This window comes from Amia ocellicauda, chromosome 19 (assembly GCF_036373705.1).
Source record: "Amia ocellicauda isolate fAmiCal2 chromosome 19, fAmiCal2.hap1, whole genome shotgun sequence".
NCBI classification, from domain to species: Eukaryota; Metazoa; Chordata; class Actinopteri; order Amiiformes; family Amiidae; genus Amia; species Amia ocellicauda.
This window is the reverse complement of record NC_089868.1, coordinates 3,059,885-3,077,799: the sequence shown is the minus strand read 5'-3', so window position 1 is coordinate 3,077,799 and position 17,915 is coordinate 3,059,885. Positions and strand designations below refer to the sequence as shown.

At 44.8% G+C, this 17,915-nt stretch overlaps 3 non-coding genes across 3 annotated transcripts; all 3 read right to left on the bottom strand.

Moving 5' to 3' along the window:
* Positions 1–3,468: 3,468 nt before the first annotated feature.
* On the bottom strand, positions 3,469–3,540 carry trnaq-cug (transfer RNA glutamine (anticodon CUG)). The gene has a single exon. It is a non-coding gene; the product is annotated as a tRNA-Gln (tRNA).
* Positions 3,541–9,369: 5,829 nt separating this feature from the next.
* trnaq-uug (transfer RNA glutamine (anticodon UUG)) lies at positions 9,370–9,441 on the bottom strand. The gene has a single exon. It is a non-coding gene; the product is annotated as a tRNA-Gln (tRNA).
* A 5,829-nt stretch (positions 9,442–15,270) lies between these two features.
* Positions 15,271–15,342, bottom strand: trnaq-uug (transfer RNA glutamine (anticodon UUG)). Its single transcript has one exon. It is a non-coding gene; the product is annotated as a tRNA-Gln (tRNA).
* Positions 15,343–17,915: the final 2,573 nt, after the last annotated feature.

Genomic DNA, 17,915 nt, shown 5'->3' with positions numbered 1-17,915 from the left:
AAATATAAATGTGTGTTGCATTAAACTGTTTTGTTGATAATTTTAGAAATAAAATCTGTCAACGTCGAGAAATATCTTCTCATTCCTGTTTAACTGTTTAGTCTGAAATTGACACAAGTTAATAGACATTAGATTATTGGTGGCCCTGCCTATCCTAAATCATTGAATAATAATCAGTTAAGGGAAAGTGTGGTAACAAGTAATGATAGGATCTTTCTCGGCACCTAAACGTAAATGAGACTGATATATATATAACGAGAAGTTACCTGACATAAATACTAACCTGCGTAGTTATTTAATGTCTGACTAATAATACTAACGAGAGACTCACCTTCGTCTTACTAACCGGTATTGTAGTCAATGTGTTTATAACCTTTTTTGTTAATCGATTTGTGTTATCATATGAAATCCCATGGTCTTTGATTTGGTCACGGAAGTGATTTGTTGATCTAGAGTTGAATTTTAATTAGTTCTTCCCTTTTGTATAATTAGTGTAGTGCTACATTTAGTCTTTGTTTTTAATAAATTTGACAATTTATATCTTTGGAATTGGTGTCTGCGTCCAATTATTACAGAAATTGAGTTCTACAAGATTCCAGGATTCGTGATATGGTGACACTATAAATTCACTTCTTTACTTGAAATTTATAAGTGTACCTTACGCTACAATGTTTAACTTGTGAAAATGAGCCTCATTTTAACTGGGTTGAGGAATGTGTGGCTGCTGTTGCAGACTTGCTGGAGTCAGAGGAGGCCCTTCGGGATCAGGGTTGAAAACCACTGCAGGCTATCATAGAAAAAGCTTAATTTTGAAGGATGTTCTGCAGGGTATGATTAAGTCACTTTGAGTGGCTAACTTACGGATAGTGTCATGTTTGGACAGCAGAACTTGTTAACTTGCAAACCGCATCAAAATGGTCTGAAGCTTTCACTTTGAAACAGTTCAAATACTTATTATGGGGCCAAGCAACACATTTGCTGGAAGCCTTTTGTTATTGTTTAGATTTTATTTTCTATTCCTCCAAAACGCATCTTCTCTGAAAATAATGATGCATAGGATGTGTGACCTGCTGTATAAAGTTGTGTTCAGGGTTGTTCAAGAAAAGTGCATTGTTTATATCGTTTGGCCATGTTGGATTGGTCAGAAATAATTTGTGTGCAGTGTAATATATTTTTGTTAAGTAACAGTGTACAAGCAAACTCTCAGTTGAAAATAATTCCTTCTGAAGTTTTTTATTTTATTATTATTTTACTTTTATGGTTGAGTTTTAAGGAGACACTTCTTAGTAGATTTGTGTTCAGTGCAGAACCTTGTAACTCCAATGTCATAAAAAACAAACAAATGAAAAACAATATAGGCAGTCACAGTAACTTGTCAGCTTAAACTGGCTTGGTCAAGCTGCCTCCCTTCTTGAGCTTAAGTTGCTTGACTGGTATACTGGTTTTTCCAGTTTTTCCTCTTTTGTTTCTGGGAGCAACACAGGTGCTTTTGAGTTGCGGGGGTGACTTCAGGATCTCTAGGTAGCACACTGTTTTAGGCAGGCTCCTTTGAGCATCTCCTGGGAGCACACTGACTCATCAAGGCTCAGGAGCTGGACTCCGTTTTTTAGCAGAAGCACCGTCCTCAGATTTGCGAATGCGTTTCTTCCCAGGCACTTTAAAAACCCTGCTGTCCTGACCAGGATCCGTCCCCACTTCCATTCCCGTGTCCCACACACTGCTCAGTGTTGTCTTCACAGTCTCCATCTTTTCAGTCTGGTCACCAGCCCTCTCGCTGCTCACCCCCACTCCACTACCTGATGCCCCGTCCTGCTGCTGTATACTGCCATCCAGTCCAGTTAAACGGCTGTCATCCGTACTGTCTGATGCTCCACAAACATTAGCTGACACACCGCTAACACCTGGGACCTCCACAGTCGGCACGGTACCGCCGCGGTCGGAAGTCCTCTCAGCGCCCACACTCTCCTGTACCTGGACCTCCAGACCCTCACTCTCTTCAACAGCCTCCCCCGCAGCCCCTCTTCTCGCCTCCTCTGCCACTTCGGCTGCTCCGCTAGTAGGGCGGCCGGGCTGCTCACCACTCGCCGACCTGGCCTGCTTGGGCTGACCCCCCCGTCGACTGGGACCAGCACCCTCATCCTGATCCTTCTCGGGGCAATGCCTAACAGTGTGGCCTTCATTACCGCAGTTGAAGCACTTCATAGAATCAGATGTGACAAAGACAACATAATCATTGCCATCAACCTTGAACTTAAGCACAATGTTCAGATCCCCATTTATGTCATTCAAAATCATGAATACCTGCCTTCTGAACGAAACAACATGTTTCAACTGCTGTGACTTACACCCCAGCGGTATACGTTTTAAACCCGACATTATCCACCCATGTCTCGCCAGTTCCCTCTCTAATAGGTCGTTTGACAGAAAACGAGGGACATTAGACAAAGTAACTCTCCTGGCCGGAGCTGCTAGTGGGGTGACATTGATCAAAACACCACCGATCACTATACCAGTCTCAACGATACGCGAGACCAACTCAATGCTGCTCAGAAACAGCACAACAGACCCGCTCATACGAGCTGCCGACTTTATATTTTCACAACCGACAACTTGCCCGATCGCCAGAACACACTCCTCCAGGGGCAAAAACTCATCAGAGGTCACTTTAACGCCATGCCGACGTGTTAAAGTCTCGAATAAAAAACTCTGATTCCCCCCCTCCCCGACCCAGCCCCAGACATCCCGATCACTTCGCTGACTGCAGGAGTCAGCTCAGCATGGGGAAACTCTTCAGAAAAACCTCTTACAAAACTGTCAAAGACACATTCAGAAAGAAAGAAAGAAAGAACGAAAAAAGTAGAGGAGAAAAACCACAAACAAACCTGGCAGCAGCAAACATGCACACCTGCACCTCCACACTCACTCCCAACAATCACAGCGGCAGACAGCAAATGTCGATAGTCAATAGTCGATAGATAGATAGATAGATAGATAGATGAGTGAGTGAGTGACAGTGCAGAATCAAATGTCTGGTTGTTACAATAAAAGACATCCTCTTCTATATAGATCGGAGAAAACCAGTGGCCGCGAATCAAGCAAAGGAATCCCGAGTGGCAGGCGAGACCTCTACCACTGTAGAGATAGAGATAGATAGATGAGTGAGTGACAGTGCAGACACAAATGTCTGGTTGTTACAATAATAGCCATCCTCTTCTATATAGATCGGGGAAAACCATTATTTCCAAGAAGGGTTCAACACAGGCACCTTCTCCGTTAAAGCCACGCAGTCGCCACCAGGGGGCCCCAGGCCTCGGTGTTTCAGGAAGGTGAACGCAGCACGCCAACCCGGAGGTCTCGCCACTTCGTCTCCAAGCCTCCCAAGAAGAACGTAAACGTCCCTGATCGCAGACACAGGCCCTCACCCAGGGAGACCACCGCTTTGCCGCCGCTGCCCCAGCCATGGGGCCCAGGTCCCACCGAGACTTGAACTCGGATCGCTGGATTCAGAGTCCAGAGTGCTAACCATTACACCATGGAACCAAGCTTGATGCTTGTGCTAAAGGTCTCTGCTCTACGCACACGTCTCGCTCTGTCGCACGGCCAGGTCCCGAGTGAGCCAAGTTGCGCCCAGAGTGCTGTCTGTGGTGGGTCACTTGCGGCGGGCCTTCCTGGTGACAATGAGATATGCAGTTGCATCTAGGTGTGGTGTCCTGTCCTCTTGGCTTCCTTTGGCAAATATCCAGCCTGGCAAGTGTTGTCTTCCTGAGGAAAGGCAAGCAATGCAATCAAGGAATTCCTGGAACTCTGAGAGATGTTTTTGCTGTTGACGACGTGTCACTTTAGAACAGGACAACATGCATCTCTACTTGACTTGGCACAATCTGTGAGGGTTGGGCCAACACAACCTACGCAATGTGTCCACACATTTGCTCGTGTCTTGAAATACTTGGAATGACCTGTGACCCCATGCCATGCAGAAGTCCACAGCTATGCGGGTCAGCATGCACTGCTCCTCATCCCCAATGTGCCACTTGTAAGAACTGTGTAAAAAGCGACATAGAACGTGATCAGCAAAGAAACACAATTCTCCTGAGAACGGATTTTCTAGGTATCGTCTCACCTGAATGGCAACAGGCTGCTAAAACTATTATCACACGCACATTGCATGTTAAAGTATGTCAGTAAGGGAGTAATTAAAAGGGCAAATGTGTGAAGTGCAAGGAGTGGCCTTTAGTCGCAAGGTAAAAAAGTAGACAGACAAACTAAAAAATGACTTGATACAAATCATTTATTTAGTGCAGACAGACCGCGACCAGACACAATAAACTATTCGCACTCAATATAAATTCACAGCAAAATAGGTTCAGTTCACAATATCCTATAACAAGCTCTATTCAACGAATCGGTTAAACGTTACAAAGGGCATTACACTTGTTGAAAAACAATAGCACACGGATCGAACATGCTATCCTCGCTGTTTTATTCGATTTGATTAGACGACTGAAATGTTTTGTGTGCGGACTGAAAGCACACCTTAGCCGAGCACGATCACAATCTATATCCACAGTTAATTTAAGCAGTATCATATTGTAACCGTTTCAGTTTGTTATCAACCCTTCCGGATCCAAAACCAGGAGTCAGACACCCTTTTCGGTAGACACGCTGTTGACTTCTCACAAGCCCCATCCGCCTTCACAAAGGCAGTGCTAGCAGTGGAAAGAAGGAAGAACTGCAGGAGAAACGCCTGGGGCTATTTAGAGCCCGATTACTCATGTAGCGTTATGTTGGGAACAGAGTCCCTGATAAGAGCATTTGGGCTCCGAGCTGAAGCACTGATCTAAAGAAGACCTCTCCCCCCCCAAAGTTATCAGATTTCCTTAGCTCATCAGCTTGGAACTGGTTTGCATCAAAGTGACAGTTTTGGGGAGGATGGCACCAAGAAGAGGCCAAATAGTTTGGAATTCTGCTATGAGATGTCTGGAGAAAGGGGCCTGTAGGTGATAAAAACTCTTTGAAGTGGACGAGAGCCGAAATCCCGACATAGAGCTACGAACCCGGGCCAACCGGCATTTCCAAAAGATGGCATGGATTGACATCAGTCATAAATCAAGCCCCCCTCCAATAGGACACTGGGGGCTGAAACCGAAATCCAATCTCAAGAACTCAGGAACCAATCACCTATTGATCTGACAGACTATAAGGAACAGCGGACGGTCTTTCTCTCTCTCTCTCTCACCTGAACCAGTAACTCGCTGCCACAGCTCAACCTGTAGCTCTGTTGCCAGAACCGGAACCAGAAACCAACCAAGTCTTTGCCGGCAACAGAAGAGTTAAACTGGGAGAAGGAGATTGAGCCGTACGAAGAATTCTTTTAAAGGACTTTATTAAATAAAGAACTTTACAGACTGCGCTGCCCGCCTGTGCCCACCTGATCAGTGGAGTGAATACAGCTGGACAATTGACTAAGTCGACTGTATACGAAAGTGTCAGTCATTTAAATAGCTATTTGAGTCTTAAGAAACTTGACCCTTGGAACAAACAGGGCCCTGCTTTCCTCAAAGAAGATTTTGTGCACAACCTTGGAGCCTTCAAACCAGTGGAAAATCTGTTTGGAAACGACACTACTTTCGAGAAACCCCAATTTCCAGGTGCATCGACTGAGTGGAAGTTCTTGGACAAAGCCGAACCGGACTGCCTTTGTTCCAAACCACACGGACCTCGTGCCGTGTGCTGTTATCTGAGCCCGAAGCCAGAGAGGCCTCTCTGCGACGAAGTTCAGATAAGTTTAACAGTTTGGAGTTCATGATTCATGACATTTCAGAAATCAATTAGAAATGTTAATCTGTGATTCATAACTCTAGAATGTGTAATATCATTTAGTTTTCTTAAATATAAATGTGTGTTGCATTAAACTGTTTTGTTGATAATTTTAGAAATAAAATCTGTCAACGTCGAGAAATATCTTCTCATTCCTGTTTAACTGTTTAGTCTGAAATTGACACAAGTTAATAGACATTAGATTATTGGTGGCCCTGCCTATCCTAAATCATTGAATAATAATCAGTTAAGGGAAAGTGTGGTAACAAGTAATGATAGGATCTTTCTCGGCACCTAAACGTAAATGAGACTGATATATATATAACGAGAAGTTACCTGACATAAATACTAACCTGCGTAGTTATTTAATGTCTGACTAATAATACTAACGAGAGACTCACCTTCGTCTTACTAACCGGTATTGTAGTCAATGTGTTTATAACCTTTTTTGTTAATCGATTTGTGTTATCATATGAAATCCCATGGTCTTTGATTTGGTCACGGAAGTGATTTGTTGATCTAGAGTTGAATTTTAATTAGTTCTTCCCTTTTGTATAATTAGTGTAGTGCTACATTTAGTCTTTGTTTTGAATAAATTTGACAATTTATGTCTTTGGAATTGGTGTCTGCGTCCAATTATTACAGAAATTGAGTTCTACAAGATTCCAGGATTCGTGATATGGTGACACTATAAATTCACTTCTTTACTTGAAATTTATAAGTGTACCTTACGCTACAATGTTTAACTTGTGAAAATGAGCCTCATTTTAACTGGGCTGAGGAATGTGTGGCTGCTGTTGCAGACTTGCTGGAGTCAGAGGAGGCCCTTCGGGATCAGGGTTGAAAACCACTGCAGGCTATCATAGAAAAAGCTTAATTTTGAAGGATGTTCTGCAGGGTATGATTAAGTCACTTTGAGTGGCTAACTTACGGATAGTGTCATGTTTGGACAGCAGAACTTGTTAACTTGCAAACCGCATCAAAATGGTCTGAAGCTTTCACTTTGAAACAGTTCAAATACTTATTATGGGGCCAAGCAACACATTTGCTGGAAGCCTTTTGTTATTGTTAAGATTTTATTTTCTATTCCTCCAAAACGCATCTTCTCTGAAAATAATGATGCATAGGATGTGTGACCTGCTGTATAAAGTTGTGTTCAGGGTTGTTCAAGAAAAGTGCATTGTTTATATCGTTTGGCCATGTTGGATTGGTCAGAAATAATTTGTGTGCAGTGTAATATATTTTTGTTAAGTAACAGTGTACAAGCAAACTCTCAGTTGAAAATAATTCCTTCTGAAGTTTTTTATTTTATTATTATTTTACTTTTATGGTTGAGTTTTAAGGAGACACTTCTTAGTAGATTTGTGTTCAGTGCAGAACCTTGTAACTCCAATGTCATAAAAAACAAACAAATGAAAAACAATATAGGCAGTCACAGTAACTTGTCAGCTTAAACTGGCTTGGTCAAGCTGCCTCCCTTCTTGAGCTTAAGTTGCTTGACTGGTATACTGGTTTTTCCAGTTTTTCCTCTTTTGTTTCTGGGAGCAACACAGGTGCTTTTGAGTATTGCTCTACAGCCTGCGGGGGTGACTTCAGGATCTCTAGGTAGCACACTGTTTTAGGCAGGCTCCTTTGAGCATCTCCTGGGAGCACACTGACTCATCAAGGCTCAGGAGCTGGACTCCGTTTTTTAGCAGAAGCACCGTCCTCAGATTTGCGAATGCGTTTCTTCCCAGGCACTTTAAAAACCCTGCTGTCCTGACCAGGATCCGTCCCCACTTCCATTCCCGTGTCCCACACACTGCTCAGTGTTGTCTTCACAGTCTCCATCTTTTCATTCTGGTCACCAGCCCTCTCGCTGCTCACCCCCACTCCACTACCTGATGCCCCATCCTGCTGCTGTATACTGCCATCCAGTCCAGTTAAACGGCTGTCATCCGTACTGTCTGATGCTCCACAAACATTAGCTGACACACCGCTAACACCTGGGACCTCCACAGTCGGCACGGTACCGCCGCGGTCGGAAGTCCTCTCAGCGCCCACACTCTCCTGTACCTGGACCTCCAGACCCTCACTCTCTTCAACAGCCTCCCCCGCAGCCCTTCTTCTCGCCTCCTCTGCCACTTCGGCTGCTCCGCTAGTAGGGCGGCCGGGCTGCTCACCACTCCCCGACCTGGCCTGCTTGGGCTGACCCCCCCGTCGACTGGGACCAGCACCCTCATCCTGATCCTTCTCGGGGCAATGCCTAACAGTGTGGCCTTCATTACCGCAGTTGAAGCACTTCATAGAATCAGATGTGACAAAGACAACATAATCATTGCCATCAACCTTGAACTTAAGCACAATGTTCAGATCCCCATTTATGTCATTCAAAATCATGAATACCTGCCTTCTGAACGAAACAACATGTTTCAACTGCTGTGACTTACACCCCAGCGGTATACGTTTCAAACCCGACATTATCCACCCATGTCTCACCAGTTCCCTCTCTAATAGGTCGTTTGACAGAAAACGAGGGACATTAGACAAAGTAACTCTCCTGGCCGGAGCTGCTAGTGGGGTGACATTGATCAAAACACCACCGATCACTATACCAGTCTCAACGATACGCGAGACCAACTCAATGCTGCTCAGAAACAGCACAACAGACCCGCTCATACGAGCTGCCGACTTTATATTTTCACAACCGACAACTTGCCCGATCGCCAGAACACACTCCTCCAGGGGCAAAAACTCATCAGAGGTCACTTTAACGCCATGCCGACGTGTTAAAGTCTCGAATAAAAAACTCTGATTCCCCCCCTCCCCGACCCAGCCCCAGACATCCCGATCACTTCGCTGACTGCAGGAGTCAGCTCAGCATGGGGAAACTCTTCAGAAAAACCTCTTACAAAACTGTCAAAGACACATTCAGAAAGAAAGAAAGAAAGAACGAAAAAAGTAGAGGAGAAAAACCACAAACAAACCTGGCAGCAGCAAACATGCACACCTGCACCTCCACACTCACTCCCAACAATCACAGCGGCAGACAGCAAATGTCGATAGTCAATAGTCGATAGATAGATAGATAGATAGATAGATGAGTGAGTGAGTGACAGTGCAGAATCAAATGTCTGGTTGTTACAATAAAAGACATCCTCTTCTATATAGATCGGAGAAAACCAGTGGCCGCGAATCAAGCAAAGGAATCCCGAGTGGCAGGCGAGACCTCTACCACTGTAGAGATAGAGATAGATAGATGAGTGAGTGACAGTGCAGACACAAATGTCTGGTTGTTACAATAATAGCCATCCTCTTCTATATAGATCGGGGAAAACCATTATTTCCAAGAAGGGTTCAACACAGGCACCATCTCCGTTAAAGCCACGCAGTCGCCACCAGGGGGCCCCAGGCCTCGGTGTTTCAGGAAGGTGAACGCAGCACGCCAACCCGGAGGTCTCGCCACTTCGTCTCCAAGCCTCCCAAGAAGAACGTAAACGTCCCTGATCGCAGACACAGGCCCTCACCCAGGGAGACCACCGCTTTGCCGCCGCTGCCCCAGCCATGGGGCCCAGGTCCCACCGAGACTTGAACTCGGATCGCTGGATTCAAAGTCCAGAGTGCTAACCATTACACCATGGAACCAAGCTTGATGCTTGTGCTAAAGGTCTCTGCTCTACGCACACGTCTCGCTCTGTCGCACGGCCAGGTCCCGAGTGAGCCAAGTTGCGCCCAGCGTGCTGTCTGTGTTGGGTCACTTGCGGCGGGCCTTCCTGGTGACAATGAGATATGCAGTTGCATCTAGGTGTGGTGTCCTGTCCACTTGGCTTCCTTTGGCAAATATCCAGCCTGGCAAGTGTTGTCTTCCTGAGGAAAGGCAAGCAATGCAATCAAGGAATTCCTGGAACTCTGAGAGATGTTTTTGCTGTTGACGACGTGTCACTTTAGAACAGGACAACATGCATCTCTACTTGACTTGGCACAATCTGTGAGGGTTGGGCCAACACAACCTACGCAATGTGTCCACACATTTGCTCGTGTCTTGAAATACTTGGAATGACCTGTGACCCCATGCCATGCAGAAGTCCACAGCTATGCGTGTCAGCATGCACTGCTCCTCATCCCCAATGTGCCACTTGTAAGAACTGTGTAAAAAGCGACATAGAACGTGATCAGCAAAGAAACACAATTCTCCTGAGAACGGATTTTCTAGGTATCGTCTCACCTGAATGGCAACAGGCTGCTAAAACTATTATCACACGCACATTGCATGTTAAAGTATGTCAGTAAGGGAGTAATTAAAAGGGCAAATGTGTGAAGTGCAAGGAGTGGCCTTTAGTCGCAAGGTAAAAAAGTAGACAGACAAACTAAAAAATGACTTGATACAAATCATTTATTTAGTGCAGACAGACCGCGACCAGACACAATAAACTATTCGCACTCAATATAAATTCACAGCAAAATAGGTTCAGTTCACAATATCCTATAACAAGCTCTATTCAACGAATCGGTTAAACGTTACAAAGGGCATTACACTTGTTGAAAAACAATAGCACACGGATCGAACATGCTATCCTCGCTGTTTTATTCGATTTGATTAGACGACTGAAATGTTTTGTGTGCGGACTGAAAGCACACCTTAGCCGAGCACGATCACAATCTATATCCACAGTTAATTTAAGCAGTATCATATTGTAACCGTTTCAGTTTGTTATCAACCCTTCCGGATCCAAAACCAGGAGTCAGACACCCTTTTCGGTAGACACGCTGTTGACTTCTCACAAGCCCCATCCGCCTTCACAAAGGCAGTGCTAGCAGTGGAAAGAAGGAAGAACTGCAGGAGAAACGCCTGGGGCTATTTAGAGCCCGATTACTCATGTAGCGTTATGTTGGGAACAGAGTCCCTGATAAGAGCATTTGGGCTCTGAGCTGAAGCACTGATCTAAAGAAGACCTCTCCCCCCCCAAAGTTATCAGATTTCCTTAGCTCATCAGCTTGGAACTGGTTTGCATCAAAGTGACAGTTTTGGGGAGGATGGCACCAAGAAGAGGCCAAATAGTTTGGAATTCTGCTATGAGATGTCTGGAGAAAGGGGCCTGTAGGTGATAAAAACTCTTTGAAGTGGACGAGAGCCGAAATCCCGACATAGAGCTACGAACCCGGGCCAACCGGCATTTCCAAAAGATGGCATGGATTGACATCAGTCATAAATCAAGCCCCCCTCCAATAGGACACTGGGGGCTGAAACCGAAATCCAATCTCAAGAACTCAGGAACCAATCACCTATTGATCTGACAGACTATAAGGAACAGCGGACGGTCTTTCTCTCTCTCTCTCTCACCTGAACCAGTAACTCGCTGCCACAGCTCAACCTGTAGCTCTGTTGCCAGAACCGGAACCAGAAACCAACCAAGTCTTTGCCGGCAACAGAAGAGTTAAACTGGGAGAAGGAGATTGAGCCGTACGAAGAATTCTTTTAAAGGACTTTATTAAATAAAGAACTTTACAGACTGCGCTGCCCGCCTGTGCCCACCTGATCAGTGGAGTGAATACAGCTGGACAATTGACTAAGTCGACTGTATACGAAAGTGTCAGTCATTTAAATAGCTATTTGAGTCTTAAGAAACTTGACCCTTGGAACAAACAGGGCCCTGCTTTCCTCAAAGAAGATTTTGTGCACAACCTTGGAGCCTTCAAACCAGTGGAAAATCTGTTTGGAAACGACACTACTTTCGAGAAACCCCAATTTCCAGGTGCATCGACTGAGTGGAAGTTCTTGGACAAAGCCGAACCGGACTGCCTTTGTTCCAAACCACACGGACCTCGTGCCGTGTGCTGTTATCTGAGCCCGAAGCCAGAGAGGCCTCTCTGCGACGAAGTTCAGATAAGTTTAACAGTTTGGAGTTCATGATTCATGACATTTGAGAAATCAATTAGAAATGTTAATCTGTGATTCATAACTCTAGAATGTGTAATATCATTTAGTTTTCTTAAATATAAATGTGTGTTGCATTAAACTGTTTTGTTGATAATTTTAGAAATAAAATCTGTCAACGTCGAGAAATATCTTCTCATTCCTGTTTAACTGTTTAGTCTGAAATTGACACAAGTTAATAGACATTAGATTATTGGTGGCCCTGCCTATCCTAAATCATTGAATAATAATCAGTTAAGGGAAAGTGTGGTAACAAGTAATGATAGGATCTTTCTCGGCACCTAAACGTAAATGAGACTGATATATATATAACGAGAAGTTACCTGACATAAATTCTAACCTGCGTAGTTATTTAATGTCTGACTAATAATACTAACGAGAGACTCACCTTCGTCTTACTAACCGGTATTGTAGTCAATGTGTTTATAACCTTTTTTGTTAATCGATTTGTGTTATCATATGAAATCCCATGGTCTTTGATTTGGTCACGGAAGTGATTTGTTGATCTAGAGTTGAATTTTAATTAGTTCTTCCCTTTTGTATAATTAGTGTAGTGCTACATTTAGTCTTTGTTTTGAATAAATTTGACAATTTATATCTTTGGAATTGGTGTGTGCGTCCAATTATTACAGAAATTGAGTTCTACAAGATTCCAGGATTCGTGATAAGGTGACACTATAAATTCACTTCTTTACTTGAAATTTATAAGTGTACCTTACGCTACAATGTTTAACTTGTGAAAATGAGCCTCATTTTAACTGGGCTGAGGAATGTGTGGCTGCTGTTGCAGACTTGCTGGAGTCAGAGGAGGCCCTTCGGGATCAGGGTTGAAAACCACTGCAGGCTATCATAGAAAAAGCTTAATTTCGAAGGATGTTCTTCAGGGTATGATTAAGTCACTTTGAGTGGCTAACTTACGGATAGTGTCATGTTTGGACAGCAGAACTTGTTAACTTGCAAACCGCATCAAAATGGTCTGAAGCTTTCACTTTGAAACAGTTCAAATACTTATTATGGGGCCAAGCAACACATTTGCTGGAAGCCTTTTGTTATTGTTTAGATTTTATTTTCTATTCCTCCAAAACGCATCTTCTCTGAAAATAATGATGCATAGGATGTGTGACCTGCTGTATAAAGTTGTGTTCAGGGTTGTTCAAGAAAAGTGCATTGTTTATATCGTTTGGCCATGTTGGATAGGTCAGAAATAATTTGTGTGCAGTGTAATATATTTTTGTTAAGTAACAGTGTACAAGCAAATTCTCAGTTGAAAATAATTCCTTCTGAAGTTTTTTATTTTATTATTATTTTACTTTTATGGTTGAGTTTTAAGGAGACACTTCTAAGTAGATTTGTGTTCAGTGCAGAACCTTGTAACTCCAATGTCATAAAAAACAAACAAATGAAAAACAATATAGGCAGTCACAGTAACTTGTCAGCTTAAACTGGCTTGGTCAAGCTGCCTCCCTTCTTGAGCTTAAGTTGCTTGACTGGTATACTGGTTTTTCCAGTTTTTCCTCTTTTGTTTCTGGGAGCAACACAGGTGCTTTTGAGTATTGCTCTACAGCCTGCGGGGGTGACTTCAGGATCTCTAGGTAGCACACTGTTTTAGGCAGGCTCCTTTGAGCATCTCCTGGGAGCACACTGACTCATCAAGGCTCAGGAGCTGGACTCCGTTTTTTAGCAGAAGCACCGTCCTCAGATTTGCGAATGCGTTTCTTCCCAGGCACTTTAAAAACCCTGCTGTCCTGACCAGGATCCGTCCCCACTTCCATTCCCGTGTCCCACACACTTCTTAGTGTTGTCTTCACAGTCTCCATCTTTTCAGTCTGGTCACCAGCCCTCTCGCTGCTCACCCCCACTCCACTACCTGATGCCCCATCCTGCTGCTGTATACTGCCATCCAGTCCAGTTAAACGGCTGTCATCCGTACTGTCTGATGCTCCACAAACATTAGCTGACACACCGCTAACACCTGGGACCTCCACAGTCGGCACGGTACCGCCGCGGTCGGAAGTCCTCTCAGCGCCCACACTCTCCTGTACCTGGACCTCCAGACCCTCACTCTCTTCAACAGCCTCCCCCGCAGCCCCTCTTCTCGCCTCCTCTGCCACTTCGGCTGCTCCGCTAGTAGGGCGGCCGGGCTGCTCACCACTCCCCGACCTGGCCTGCTTGGGCTGACCCCTCCGTCGACTGGGACCAGCACCCTCATCCTGATCCTTCTCGGGGCAATGCCTAACAGTGTGGCCTTCATTACCGCAGTTGAAGCACTTCATAGAATCAGATGTGACAAAGACAACATAATCATTGCCATCAACCTTGAACTTAAGCACAATGTTCAGATCCCCATTTATGTCATTCAAAATCATGAATACCTGCCTTCTGAACGAAACAACATGTTTCAACTGCTGTGACTTACACCCCAGCGGTATACGTTTCAAACCCGACATTATCCACCCATGTCTCGCCAGTTCCCTCTCTAATAGGTCGTTTGACAGAAAACGAGTGACATTAGACAAAGTAACTCTCCTGGCCGGAGCTGCTAGTGGGGTGACATTGATCAAAACACCACCGATCACTATACCAGTCTCAACGATACGCGAGACCAACTCAATGCTGCTCAGAAACAGCACAACAGACCCGCTCATACGAGCTGCCGACTTTATATTTTCACAACCGACAACTTGCCCGATCACCAGAACACACTCCTCCAGGGGCAAAAACTCATCAGAGGTCACTTTAACGCCATGCCGACGTGTTAAAGTCTCGAATAAAAAACTCTGATTCCCCCCCTCCCCGACCCAGCCCCAGACATCCCGATCACTTCGCTGACTGCAGGAGTCAGCTCAGCATGGGGAAACTCTTCAGAAAAACCTCTTACAAAACTGTCAAAGACACATTCAGAAAGAAAGAAAGAAAGAACGAAAAAAGTAGAGGAGAAAAACCACAAACAAACCTGGCAGCAGCAAACATGCACACCTGCACCTCCACACTCACTCCCAACAATCACAGCGGCAGACAGCAAATGTCGATAGTCAATAGTCGATAGATAGATAGATAGATAGATAGATGAGTGAGTGAGTGACAGTGCAGAATCAAATGTCTGGTTGTTACAATAAAAGACATCCTCTTCTATATAGATCGGAGAAAACCAGTGGCCGCGAATCAAGCAAAGGAATCCCGAGTGGCAGGCGAGACCTCTACCACTGTAGAGATAGAGATAGATAGATGAGTGAGTGACAGTGCAGACACAAATGTCTGGTTGTTACAATAATAGCCATCCTCTTCTATATAGATCGGGGAAAACCATTATTTCCAAGAAGGGTTCAACACAGGCACCTTCTCCGTTAAAGCCACGCAGTCGCCACCAGGGGGCCCCAGGCCTCGGTGTTTCAGGAAGGTGAACGCAGCACGCCAACCCGGAGGTCTCGCCACTTCGTCTCCAAGCCTCCCAAGAAGAACGTAAACGGCCCTGATCGCAGACACAGGCCCTCACCCAGGGAGACCACCGCTTTGCCGCCGCTGCCCCAGCCATGGGGCCCAGGTCCCACCGAGACTTGAACTCGGATCGCTGGATTCAAAGTCCAGAGTGCTAACCATTACACCATGGAACCAAGCTTGATGCTCACACTCACGCCAAAGGTTTCTTCTCTACGCACACGTCTCGCTCTGTCGCACGGCCAGGTCCCGAGTGAGCCAAGTTGCGCCCAGAGTGCTGTCTGTGGTGGGTCACTTGCGGCGGGCCTTCCTGGTGACAATGAGATATGCAGTTGCATCTAGGTGTGGTGTCCTGTCCTCTTGGCTTCCTTTGGCAAATATCCAGCCTGGCAAGTGTTGTCTTCCTGAGGAAAGGCAAGCAATGCAATCAAGGAATTCCTGGAACTCTGAGAGATGTTTTTGCTGTTGACGACGTGTCACTTTAGAACAGGACAACATGCATCTCTACTTGACTTGGCACAATCTGTGAGGGTTGGGCCAACACAACCTACGCAATGTGTCCACACATTTGCTCGTGTCTTGAAATACTTGGAATGACCTGTGACCCCATGCCATGCAGAAGTCCACAGCTATGCGTGTCAGCATGCACTGCTCCTCATCCCCAATGTGCCACTTGTAAGAACTGTGTAAAAAGCGACATAGAACGTGATCAGCAAAGAAACACAATTCTCCTGAGAACGGATTTTCTAGGTATCGTCTCACCTGAATGGCAACAGGCTGCTAAAACTATTATCACACGCACATTGCATGTTAAAGTATGTCAGTAAGGGAGTAATTAAAAGGGCAAATGTGTGAAGTGCAAGGAGTGGCCTTTAGTCGCAAGGTAAAAAAGTAGACAGACAAACTAAAAAATGACTTGATACAAATCATTTATTTAGTGCAGACAGACCGCGACCAGACACAATAAACTATATAATTCCCAGCATATATAAATTCACAGCAAAATAGGTTCAGTTCACAATATCCTATAACAAGCTCTATTCAACGAATCGGTTAAACGTTACAAAGGGCATTACACTTGTTGAAAAACAATAGCACACGGATCGAACATGCTATCCTCGCTGTTTTATTCGATTTGATTAGACGACTGAAATGTTTTGTGTGCGGACTGAAAGCACACCTTAGCCGAGCACGATCACAATCTATATCCACAGTTAATTTAAGCAGTATCATATTGTAACCGTTTCAGTTTGTTATCAACCCTTCCGGATCCAAAACCAGGAGTCAGACACCCTTTTCGGTAGACACGCTGTTGACTTCTCACAAGCCCCATCCGCCTTCACAAAGGCAGTGCTAGCAGTGGAAAGAAGGAAGAACTGCAGGAGAAACGCCTGGGGCTATTTAGAGCCCGATTACTCATGTAGCGTTATGTTGGGAACAGAGTCCCTGATAAGAGCATTTGGGCTCTGAGCTGAAGCACTGATCTAAAGAAGACCTCTCCCCCCCCAAAGTTATCAGATTTCCTTAGCTCATCAGCTTGGAACTGGTTTGCATCAAAGTGACAGTTTTGGGGAGGATGGCACCAAGAAGAGGCCAAATAGTTTGGAATTCTGCTATGAGATGTCTGGAGAAAGGGGCCTGTAGGTGATAAAAACTCTTTGAAGTGGACGAGAGCCGAAATCCCGACATAGAGCTACGAACCCGGGCCAACCGGCATTTCCAAAAGATGGCATGGATTGACATCAGTCATAAATCAAGCCCCCCTCCAATAGGACACTGGGGGCTGAAACCGAAATCCAATCTCAAGAACTCAGGAACCAATCACCTATTGATCTGACAGACTATAAGGAACAGCGGACGGTCTTTCTCTCTCTCTCTCTCACCTGAACCAGTAACTCGCTGCCACAGCTCCACCTGTAGCTCTGTTGCCAGAACCGGAACCAGAAACCAACCAAGTCTTTGCCGGCAACAGAAGAGTTAAACTGGGAGAAGGAGATTGAGCCGTACGAAGAATTCTTTTAAAGGACTTTATTAAATAAAGAACTTTACAGACTGCGCTGCCCGCCTGTGCCCACCTGATCAGTGGAGTGAATACAGCTGGACAATTGACTAAGTCGACTGTATACGAAAGTGTCAGTCATTTAAATAGCTATTTGAGTCTTAAGAAACTTGACCCTTGGAACAAACAGGGCCCTGCTTTCCTCAAAGACTTCGTCTTCAAGTAACTACGGTGGAACCCTGCTTACAAAGAAGATTTTGTGCACAACCTTGGAGCCTTCAATCCAGTGGAAAATCTGTTTGGAAACAACTCTACTTTCGCGAAACCCCAATTTCCAGGTGCATCGACTGAGTGGAAGTTCTTGGACAAAGCCGAACCGGACTGTCTTTGTTCCAAACCACACGGACCTCGTGCCGTGTGCTGTTATCTGAGCCCGAAGCCAGAGAGGCCTCTCTGCGACGAAGTTCAGATAAGTTTAACAGTTTGGAGTTCATGATTCATGACATTTGAGAAATCAATTAGAAATGTTAATCTGTGATTCATAACTCTAGAATGTGTATTATCATTTAGTTTTCTTAATAATAAATGTGTGTTGCATTAAACTGTTTTGTTGATAATTTTAGAAATAAAATCTGTCAACGCCGAGAAATATCTTCTCATTCCTGTTTAACTGTTTAGTCTGAAATTGACACAAGTTAATAGACATTAGATTATTGGTGGCCCTGCCTATCCTTAATCATTGAATAATAA